The following is a 12,042-nucleotide window of genomic DNA, read 5'->3' as shown; positions in this document are numbered from 1 at the left end:
GTGAAATTGATTGACAGAATGAGGGGGAAGGTGGCCTCGTGGTCTCATCGCTAGACTATTAGTCCAGAAATTCAGCTGATGTTGTGGGGACCTGGGTTTGAATCACATCATGGCAGATGGTGGAATTTGAGTTTAATTTTTAAAAATTTGGAACTAAGAATCTACTGATGTCCATGGAACTGTTGTCAGTTGTTGTAAAAGCCCATTTGGTTCACTGATGTTCTTTGGGGAAGGAAATCTGCTGTCCTTCCCTGGTCTGGCCTACATGTGACTCCAGAGGCATAGCAATGCAGTTGTGTCTCAATTGCCCTGCAATAGCCACTAGAGATGGGGCAACAAATGTTGGCCAGCCAGTGACGCCCCTGTCCCACAAATTAATTAAAAAATTTTAAAAACAGTGGAATGTAGTCTGTCACTCACTGCCCTTGAGTTTTCATTTAGCCGTTCTTTGTTTTCATGGTGTCATTAGGTATATTAATTGTACTGGATAAATTGCAATAAGATCATTTGCATTCAACTCAATATATTTAAATGTTGTGCAATATGCTTCTTGTTGAACACTTCAAATTTAGTTACCTCAAATTGCTTATATCACCACCATTACCCAGCCTAAAACCATACGTATGTTCCCTTCATCAGGGTTTCCCAAACTCTGGGTAATGATCCCCAATGGGGTCACAAGACGAATGTTGGGGTTGCAAGCTTTGAAGCAAAATTGGCAGCCACGGAGCTGAGACTGAATGCTAAGAGCTATGACGTCCCTTTTAAATCCTACATGTTTTTTATTGGTGACAAGGCCGAATGGAGTGATGTTTGAGGCTGCTTGCTGCTACAAAAAGCCTTTGAAAAGATAGATGTTGAAAAGAAACACTGCAGTCTAAACAATTCCCACTATGTTGGGTTCCCTTCCCCCTTTTTCCCTCCCTCCCTTCCCCCCCCCCCCTCCCTCCCCCCCCCCCCCCCCCTCCCTTCCCCCCGCTAACCCCACCCAGGACCATTAGTGTTACCTAGCCGCTGCATTTCACAGTCACAGTATATGATCATTACATTGCTGCCATCTGAAACTTGGGTCAAAGTAATAATGGTGCTTTCTGATAACCTTGAAAACTGTCCTTAAAGCTCTAGCAATTCCTGTGGTTTGGATTTCACATTTCCTGATAATTCCATCCTGGCATTCCACAGCTGTAATATCACTAAGCATGTGAAACAGCCAACTGCATTGAATAATTCTCATAAACAGCAAACCATGAAGTAATCATAGGATTTTATTATTTAGCTTTTCATAAATTTTACACAAAGCAAAATAAATATCAGAATATACATATGAGTTTGTGGTAGAAGCTAAACCTCAAGTTAACAAAAATATGGAATTTTAATTATAATGAAGAAATTAAGGAGTCCACAGATTCAATTAATTTTTCAGAGCCAGAGAGGTTGTTCACATATGACTCAGTGTAGTTACAGTGTGATGCCACCTCCAAGCGCATCTTCTCCTGCTCTCTCTTTTTATCATTCCAAAAGAACTGACCCATTCCTCAGCCACCTCTCCTTTTCTTGTGGCATTTTATGTGCAAGCACAGGAGATCCAACATCTGTCCTGTCACTTCCTCCCTTTTCACCATTCAAGGTCTCAAACGCACCTTTCAAACAAAACAGCAATTTACTCGTACTTGTTTCAAATGAGTCTACTGTATTCACTGTTCACGAAACCAAGCGTAGACTAAGGGAGTAGTTTGTGGAACTCCAGTTAGTCCGCAAGCATGACTCTGAGCTTCCTGTCAATTGTCATTTTAATTCTTCATCTTGTTTCCAAATTGATTTGAACTTTTCTGTCCATGGCCTAATGCAGTGTTCCAATAAATCTCAACACAAGCTTGAGGCACTGCAGCTCATCTTTCATCTCAGCACTCTACACTGTACAGCCTTCTGGACTCAGTGTTGAGTTGAACAACTTGGATTGTAACCTCTGCCTGTACCTTGTTCTGCCTGATTCTTTTACTGTTATGTTTCTTTTTTCATGTTGCATTCAGATGGCTGCTGTCTAGCCATTCATACCTCATCTATATTTCTTTACTTTACCTATTACCACTCATTGGCTTTTGCATTGTGAATGATTTTGTTACTTATTGTTTCCTGCCTTTTACCCTATTTCAGACCTTGCCTTATGTTCTTCCTGCCCACCTCCCCCTCCCCCCCCCAACCAACTTAACCTTAAGGTTAACTCTGTTTGTCCCCACAGATGCTGTCTGACCTGCTGAGTATTTCGACATTTTATTTTGAATTTAGATTTCCAGCATGTTTTGTTTTGTTTTTGAGCCCTCGTCAGTGCTTCACCAGTTTTGGGCTTCTGATATTTCCCCAATTTTAATCATTCCATCTTTGGTGGTTGTGCAGTCAACTGATTGCCCATGCCCTTGGTCCTGGATTTCCCTCCATAAACCTCTATCTCTTTACCTTTCACCCTATTTATGACATTAACCAAAAGTGTGATCGAAAAGGTACACTTTACATGCTTCTAATATCTCACTTTGTGGCTTGGTGTCAAAGTTTGTGATTATGCTATTACTGAGTGCTTTCAAATTTTGCTACGTTGTGTTATATAAATGAAAGTTGTTGTACAGCACATGTATGTATTTTTAAAATAAATCACAGTACTTCTCTGCTTTGCATTATATTGCCCACCTCAACCACAGGAGCGATATTGCTTGAGACATTGACGTTGGTGCTAATGTCGAGCGCTGACCAATTCTGTAATGATGCCATACAAGTGTAGGTGGCAGAGTCAGAAAATCTGAATGCCGTGGTGTTTAGTGTTATGATTCCAGGTTGGAAGGGCCAATTTTGGAGATGATGATCCTGTTGTTGTTTGAGGGGTTTCTTGTTCTTTTCACATCTACATGCCACTTTGTAATGCATGCATCACTACACTGTGGGTAACACTGCACTATACTTCAGGGTGTGCTTGTAGAAATGAAACATTTGACAGTTGCTGGTAAAGTCATCTAAAAGGCATCTGGAAATACTCAAAGAAGCAATTTACTTTTCTCTTCAGCTTGGGGGGCGGGGGGGGTGCAGTGTATGATGCAGGGCGGTGGGGGTGGGAGGTGGAGGGTGGAAAGCCTGAAAATAGATTGAGAAGCTTTTAATTTGTAAAATGCTGCTTAATCTTAGTAATTTGTCAGATTAAATATAACTTTGAGGCAATAGTTGGGGAAAAAAAACAGCATCTACATTTGGCCTTAATTCGGCAGACAGTTCAGCAAATGTAGACAAATATGACATTCACACCGCTGTCATCTTTATTTTGTACTAAATTTTGTATGTATTGTGTGTACTGAGTAGAGCATAAAAAACTAAAGATGTCTGAGAGATGCAGCAGATTTTAATACCCATTGTTGCCTATTTAGTAATATTGTGGATCAGTTGATAGGAATTAGACTGAAGTGCAGAAAGCCAGCCATCTAGGCTTTTCTCAACACTGAGTAAACTGGTAAATAGAAAAAGCAAAATCATGAAAAATAATCAATTTTGGTTGATAAAATTATTTCTTTATTTAGTGTCAATAAGGGAACAAATCTCGCACAGACTAGTGTTTTGAGGCCCTGAGAGAGAGATACACCATCAGATTTATTCAGGAATCTTTTTCAGATAATTAAAATGGCCTTTTGGTGTAGCCATGAGCCTTACAAAATGTGAAGATTCAAGGATCCATCCCTGTTCTGTGGTGAATTAGCTGATCTCCACAAGGGAAGCAGGTGGCAAGAGCATATGGTCTGCTTCAATGCACTTCCATTAGGGAGAGAAGTCAGCTAAAGTTCTAGCTCCTGATTATTATCCTATGACCTTGCTAGGAAATGTACATGTGTGAATGTTGGTTGAGAACATAATCTACCTTGATAGTAACTGCTTCACTCACTAATTGGGCATGTGGGGGTCCCAATTAGCAAATTGAATTGAATACATTGGGGTAGGTTCATGTGTATCACAGAATTCCTGCAGTGCAGAAGGAGGCCATTCAGCCCATCAAATCTGTACCGACTCTCTGACAAGTGCGTCTTACCCAGGCCCTCTTCTCCATGATCCAACATATTTACCATGGTTAATTCATCTAATCTACACACCTTGGGACACTAAAGGGCAAGTTAGCATTCCCAATCCACCTAACCTGCACATCTTTGGATTGTGGGAGGAAACCAGAACATCTGGAGGAGACACACAGATACAGGGAGAATGTGCAAACTCCACACAGACAGACATCCAAGACCAGAATTGAACCTGGGTTGCTGGCGCTGGGAGGCAGCAGTGCTAACCATTGCTGTGTTACCCAGTGTAACCATCTGGACATAAGTCACTGACTGTCCGAAGGAAAAAAGAAATTTGAACAAAGTGAATCTCTTCATGCTGCCTTTTAAGTCTTAAGATCAATAAAGAAAAGTATTTTGGCTATTTGTAATCAAGGGTTTAAATATTTTCAAACATAGATATTTTAGCTAAGTTAATCCACAAAATGAACATCAAATACTGGTCTAAAATGATTTGTAGTCATCTAAGTTTCTGCTGTATTATGCCATTAAGTTTTACTTAATTATGTAATGCAGTTTGACAACAGAACTCACTTTATTTTTAACATGTTGACATTCTGAGATGAATCCAAGATATCAGTAGTGTTTAATGCTTCATGAATCCATAGTTGCTTACAAATTGTTTCCACTGGTGAGGAATGACAAGGAAGGACAACGGGCAACTGTTTAAAAATACTTCCTATTGAATGTCATATGTTATGAAGATTTTTGCCGATTTATACAGTGTTAATTGTGGTGTAATATGATGTATGCTTCTATTCTGGGGTTTCATGGTCACAGAGTCAAACATAAGTTGTAGAACTGGTGGGAAACTGAGAAGAAATAGAAAGGTAGGGAGGATCAATGCATGGCTTGAAGCACATTATAGGAAGGAAGGCTTAATTCTTGGGGCAGTGGGATCAGTTCTGGGGCAGGTAGTGTCAATTCAGAAGGGATAGGTTGTACCTCAAGAGGTCTGAGACCAATGCTCTTGGGGAGGTTGACTAATATGTTTTGAGAGGGTTTAGACCAAATTGGTATTTCCGTGACCGCTAGCGTATAAAGTTAGAAAGGCGGAATATGAATGTAAAGGGATATGGAAGAAGAATAACCATATTGTACCAGAGAAGACCAAGAAGGATTATGAAGAATACAAAAAGTAGTTTAGAATTCATGTATGTAAATAAGTGTGGTGAATAAGGAATGAGCTATAAACACAAATAGCCTCGTGAGAAATGATACAGTGAATCAAGTAAAAGGCAACCTCCTGCTCATGACCGCTGATTGCCTGTCCTCAGCTGATGATGGCCTGTGTTTTTTTTGGTGGGGAGGGGGGGAGAGGTGGGTGGTGTGTGTGCGGGGAGACTATATTTTATGTTGGAATGATCCTTTATCAGTGAGGTTCTCTGGAAGATGATTCACTGTTTTTAAAAAAACAACTTGCTGCCAGTAACTGATCATGTGACCAAGATAAACAATAGTAAATCAAAGGCATGAACAAAGAGTTAATTATGTGGGGGATTAGATTCCTGTATGTGTTTCTGTTTATAAGCAATACCATTCAGAACAAGCTGCCTGCAGGGAACATCTTTCAAGCAAAATTTAGTTGAAATTGTGTGTACCGGTTAAGAGGGTTAAAACTCTTAACGGCTGAAGGATTGATTCTACGAACAGTGAGTTAGACTTCTGGGATAGCCAAGCTGAGAAGAATGAAAGAGAGAGAGGATGTTAGAACATTAGAGCCATTGGAGTTCTGACTTGAGATGATTACGCTTGGGACACTAGCGGCACCTGTGTTGAATTGAAGTCTACAACTATGGGATGGTTGGGGGAGATTTGAAGGGACAACTGTGCTGGAATTAAGCAGAAGGCCAAATAAATCTCAACCTTTGTATGAATCGTGAAACAGTATTCAGGCCAGTGGCTAATTTTCCAATTCCTTTAAATATGACTTGAGCTTTGGTGGATATAGGTCAAATAGCTGTAGAGGGAACTTTGAGTTAAGTTAATTTTAGAGCATGTATAAACAGATGTGTTCATTGTACCTTTGATATCTTTGACATAACTGACTATTTTAGATATAATTGCTATTCGTTACTTGATTTTTGTGCAGTAAAATTATTTTGTTTTAAAAGGTGTACCTTGTGTATGAGTAAATAACTTGGTTTTGGAACAGCATTGCATGTTGACTACCACTTTGATTGCCATACTTCTTCAATGAGGATGATTCTAATCGACTGCAACAAGACATAGTTGGGCTATAAAATAGGCAAACAAATGGCAGATACAGTTTAATATAAGTAAGTTAGAGGTGATCCATTTTGATTGAAGGGAGGCAGTACAGCCTGGTACAACTCTAAAGAATATTCCTATTTTATTATTTTGCAGAATGAGGGCATTGTTGATTAGACCAGCATATATTGCTATCCCTAATTGCCCTTGAGAAGGTGTTGGCGAGCCAGTGTCTTGAACTGCTGCAGTCTAACTGGCGTGGATACTCCTACAGTGCTGTTAGGTAGGTAGTTCCAGGATTTTGAACCAGCAATAATGAATGAAAGGTGATATAGTTCCAAGTTAGGGTGGTGTGTGTTTGGAGGGGAATTTGCCATTGGCATATACTTAAAGGAATTGCCCTTCTATCCCTAGGTGAGTTTGGAAGGTGCTGTTGAAGAAGATTTAGTGAGTTGCTGCTATGGATCTTGTAAATGTTACACACTACTGTTAAAATGCAGTGATGGTAAAGGGAGTGGATGTTGAAGGTGGTGGATGGGGTGCCAATCAAGCAGGCTGCTTTGTCCCAGATACTGTTGAGTTTCTTAGTATTGTTGGAGCTGCACTTGTCCTGGCAATTGGAGAGTATTCTATCTTAGACTTGACTTGTCTCGTAGCTGTGGACAGGCTTTGGGGACTTAGGAGGTTAGTTACTAATTCCCAGTCAGTAAACCACACGAAGCTACGGTATTTATATGGCTGATCAAGTTTGGTTTCTGGTCAATGGTAACCCACAGGGTTTGATGGTGGGGAATTCAGCAATGTTAATACCATTGAATGTCATGCTGAAATGGTTGGACTCTCTTGTTGGAGGTAGTCATTGCCTGGCACGTGTGTTACTTTTCATCTCGCATCAAAGCTGGAATGTTGTCCAGGTTTTGCTGCATATTGACATGATCAGTACCTTCAGTATCTGAGAACAGCGAATGGTGCTGAACGTTGTGCCACCCATGTGTTGCGTTCCCCCATCATTGAGGATGGGGATATTTTTGGAGCCACCTCTTAGTTAAGTTGTCCACCGTGGTTCATGACTTGATGTGGCTGCAGACTTTAGATCTGATTTACTAGTTGTGGTATCACTTGGCTCTGTCTATCATATTGTCTTTGCAGTTTGACATGCAAGCCCTGTTTGTAGCTTTCCCAGGTTGATACCTTTTTTGGTATGTCTGGTGCTGCTCCTGCATACCATCTTGCATTCTCCATTGAATCAGAGTTAATCCCTCTAGCTTGGTCGTAATGGTGGAGTGAGAGATATGCCGGGCCATGAGGTTACAGGCTGTTGTATGCGTCTCTGCAGCTGTTGATGTACCATAGCCCCACGTAGATGCTCAGTTTTGAATTGCTAGCGTTGTTTGAAATCTATCTCATTTAGCAAGGTAGTTTCACGGAACACAATGGAGGTTATCCTCAATGTGAAGATGGGCCTTGTCTCCAACCAGTACCGACAGAGATAGATGCATCTGCAACGTGTGCAGGGGTGGAAGGATCTTAGGATTTATGTGCATTGGCTTCTGAAACTGGCAAAACGTATTGAGAGAATAGTTAGCAAAGTAGATTGGATCTTGAGTCTCATAAGTTATGGTATTGCGTATAAAACCAAGCAACTTATACTAGAGTATTGCATCTGGTTTTGGTCACCAACTTTTAGGAAGAATGTAGAGGAGATTTAACAGAATGGTACCAGGGATGAGGGAATTTAGCTTCAGAGATTAGATTGGAGGAACTGGTTGTTCATCTTGGAGCGACGTAGGTGAGGAGTGACCTAAAAGATATGTACAAGACTATGACAGATTTGGCGAAAGCAGATACAGAAAAAACTGTTCCCATTAGCTAATAGTACAGAGACTAGGAACAAAGAGTTTTGCTTTTGGACAAGAGATAGAGGATGGATGTGGGGAAGAACTATTTTACACAGCAAGTGGTAAGGACTTGGCACTTGCTGTTGACAAGGGTGGCAAAAGCAGAGATGATCACTGGTATCAAAAGGAAATTGGGTGGGCACTTGCAGGTCGCAGAGATAAATAGGGGGGAATGGATTGATTGGATTGCTCTGCAGAAAGCCGCATGAACTCAATGGACTTATTCGCCATCTTCTGTTCTGTAATGTGCAATGTTATGATCTGATGTGGAAAGACTGTTTAAAATGGTCAAGTTCTTTGCTGTATCTTGGGAAACTATTTGGAAGAAATGTGGTTGTAAAGCATTGTTGGGTTGGTAAAATAATTGCCGTTTTACTCATAAATCTAATTTTCCTTGAAGACACTGGAACTGAAGACTTTCCTGTTTTAAAGCCCATTTAAGTGAGTGGGTAGGGTAAATGCTGAATGATGGTGCAAGTCAACACAATTTAAGCTGTGAGATGTCAGTTCAACAAAATGTGAGAAACTGTGGTCTCTGGTATCGGTAAGAGCTCATCATAAGTGGGCTTAGATTCTCTCAACTTAATTATTTGAGGACATGTGGCAAGGGACTGGTGAATAATGGTGAGAAGAATGGAAAAAAATCATTGCATTACCTGGAGTTGTTTCCGAGTAGGAGATCTATACAGTCTAAATCCGTAACCTTGACAATGTAGTTGACCAGTACGCTGTCACCTATGTTTAAAGAAGGCCTGCTCAAGCCCAAAAAGGGCAAAATTGCTTTGCTGTTTTGTGCAGGAGAGTTGAATCAGTTATCTCACTGACAAACAAAAAATATGACTTCCTTTGATGACAAACCCTTTTGTGTTTATATTTGTCATTGGGAAACAAGTGTTAGTCTGACACTACTAGTCAGAATGAATTACAGCTTGAGCACAAAAGATAAACTGGAGATTCATTGTCGTATTGGAGCATTGCTATATAAGTAAAATTTTTCAGATGAGACGCTATAGCATTGTGCAGTTTGCCTGTCCCTTTCGTCAAGTGGATGCCTAAGGTGTTGGCAAAATTGGAAGAAGGTTATCAAGTGTTTCTGGTGCCCTTCCTCAGACAATACCACCAAAAACAAACGACCTTGTCTCTCCATTTTACAGGATGCTGTGTTCATCTACACAGTCATCTGCTTCAAAGGAATTAAATCTTACATGGGTTTGGGGATGTTCTTATTTTCAGTATGTCAAGTTTAATATAACTAGAAGTTCCTTCAAAGAGTGCAGTCAAGGTGAGAAAGGATTTAATTTTCTTGCCTTTCCCAAATGTATTTGTTGTGGATTATGTTCAACTCCTCCACGTTTCAAGTTTCAAAATGCCCTTGATTTCTCTCTCTTTCTCTTTCCTTCTCTCTGCCAGCTAACTCTTCATATATATTTTGGTTTGCTAATCTCTTTTGGTGAATTTGATGCTTTTTGATGGCAGCACCTTATTTGTTTGCCTTGCAAGTGGGTGAAAATTGTCTTGCTGTAGGGTGGCACAGTGGTTAGCACTGCTGCCTCAGCGCAAAGACCCAGGTTCAATTCTGGCTTGGGTCACTGTTGTGTGGGGTTCCTCCAGGTGTTCCAGTTTCCTCCCACACTCCAAAGATATGTAGGTTAGGTGGAGTGGCTGTGCTAAATTGATCCTAGTGTCATGGGATTAGCAGGATGAATGTATGGGTTTATAGGAATAGGGTCTGAGTGGGATTGTGGTCGGTATAGACACGATGGGCTGAATGGCCTCCTGTACTGTAGGGATTCTATGATAAAATAACTTTAGACTTTGCCATTCTACACCTGGGATTTCTTTGACACTGGCCTGGGGATGGCTGAAGATTTAAACCACAGCATTTGTCTTTAATGGCATTATCCATGATGACTGTCAAAAGTTACCAAAATTAATTTATCAATCCATTGTAGTATTTGTGTTTATGATCTTCACCTGATATATCCATTGTTCACATGCAAACAAATTATTCTAATTTATTGTCCAGGCTTTGATGTGATGTGTTGTTTCTGTATGATGTGGGAGCTGGTGGACCCCAGGGTCCTTCCCAGTGACCATGTCTGCAGTAAGTGCAGGCTGCTGGAGGAGCTCCAGCTCAGGGTAGATGAGCTGGCCTCTGAGCTACAGACACTGAGGCTCATCAGGGGGAGAGAGGGTGCCATTCCCCCCCCCCCCCCCCCCCCCCCCCCCAAGACTGGCTAACTCTAACGGTCAGGAACAAGCGGGGGCTGCTGAGCGGAGGAAGGGGGGTGGGGAGCGGAGGAAGGGGGGTGGGGAGCGGAGGAAGGGGGGTGGGGAGCGGAGGAAGAGGGGTGGGGAGCGGATGCCTCAGCGCCTCAATCTGCACAACAGGTTTGAGGTTCTTGCTTCCAGTCTGGACGAGAACGAGGGGGGTGAGGTTGGTGAGCAAACTGCACACAGTACAGTGATGCAGCAGGACATAGGCAAAGAGAAGGTGAAAAGGAACGTAGTAGTAATTGGGGATAGTGGGGTGAAGGGTATTGACACTGTCCTTTGTCACAATGACAAAGTGCACAGAAGGGTGTGTTGTCTGCCTGGTGCTCGGGTCCGGGATGTCGCATCTGGGCTGCAGAGGAACCTGGAATGGGAGGGTGAGAATCCGGTCGTTGTGGTACATGTGGGTGCCAACGACATAGGCAAAATGCAAACTGAGGATCTGGGGAGGGAGTATGAAAAGCTGGGAATGGAATTAAAAAGTAGAACCGACAAGGTGGTTATCTCTGGGCTACTGCCTGAACCGAGTGCAGACGGGCGTAAGGTTGATAAGATTAAGGGAGTGAATGGGTGGCTCAGGGATTGGTGTGGGAGGAATGGGTTTGAATTTATGGGGCATTGGCATCAGTATTGGGGTAGGTGGGACCTGTTCGGGCGGGATGGGGTTGGTCTGAACCATGCTGGGACCAGAGTCCTGGCGAATCGTGTAAATAGGACTGTAGACAGGGCTTTAAACTAATTGGGGGGGGGGAGGGTGCGTGGGTAAGTGACATTAGAGGGTCTAAAGTTAAGGAGACGGTACAGGTAAGGGAAGAGGCCGAGGATGTCCCAATAATAAAGGGAGTAGGGGGTGTGGGTATAGTTGGTGGCGTTCTGGCAAATAGGGTCCAGGTGAAGGCTGGGATGAAGGCACCTTATCTGAATGCACGAAGCATTTGGAATAAAGTGGATGAGATGGTGGCGCAGATCAGCACAAATGGATATGATCTGGTGGCTGTTACAGAGACGTGGCTGCAAGGTGACAGGGACTGGGAGCTGAATGTCCAGGGGTATCAAGTGTTTAGGAAGGATAGGCGGGAGGAAAAAGAGGTGGGGGGGGAGCGTAGCTCTGCTGATTAAGGATAGCATCAGGGTGGTAGCAAGGGATGATATAGGAACCAAAGAGCAGAACGTGGAATCGTTGTGGGTGGAGATTAGGAACAGCAAAGGGAGGAAGACACTGGTGGGTGTCGTCTATAGGCCCCCGAATAATGATCTGGAGGTGGGGCGGGCTGTTAACGTGCAAATAAGTGCGGTGTGCAGGAATGGAACGGCCATAATTATGGGAGATTTCAATCTACATATTGATTGGTCGACCCATGTTGGACGCGGTGGGCTCGAGGAGGAGTTCTTGGAATGCTGCCGGGATAGTTTCCTTGAACAGTGTGTGTTGGAGCCGACGAGGGAGCGAGCTATCTTGGATCTGGTGTTATGTAATGAGGCGGGTAGAATTAGGGACCTTGCGGTGAAGGATCCTCTTGGGGAGAGTGATCATTGTATGGTGGAGTTTCTGGTGCAGATGGAGGAGGAGAAAGTGG

General features: G+C 42.5%; 1 protein-coding gene across 5 annotated transcripts in view; it reads left to right on the top strand.

The window, feature by feature from the left end:
* The window catches only part of fam49a (family with sequence similarity 49 member A), a 216,162-nt gene that overhangs the window by 21,799 nt on the left and 182,321 nt on the right, over positions 1–12,042 (top strand). The window contains exon 2 of one of the 5 annotated variants that reach the window (XM_080192180.1): positions 6,450–6,576. The exons of the other annotated variants lie outside the window; for them this stretch is intronic. The gene's annotated coding sequence lies outside the window, so the exon portion shown is untranslated. The remainder of the gene's footprint in view (positions 1–6,449; positions 6,577–12,042) is intronic. 5 annotated transcript variants of the gene reach the window in all.

This window comes from Carcharhinus amblyrhynchos, chromosome 7, assembly GCF_965287045.1.
Source record: "Carcharhinus amblyrhynchos chromosome 7, sCarAmb.v2.hapA, whole genome shotgun sequence".
NCBI lineage: Eukaryota > Metazoa > Chordata > Chondrichthyes > Carcharhiniformes > Carcharhinidae > Carcharhinus > Carcharhinus amblyrhynchos.
This window is presented reverse-complemented; position numbering and strand designations above follow the sequence as displayed.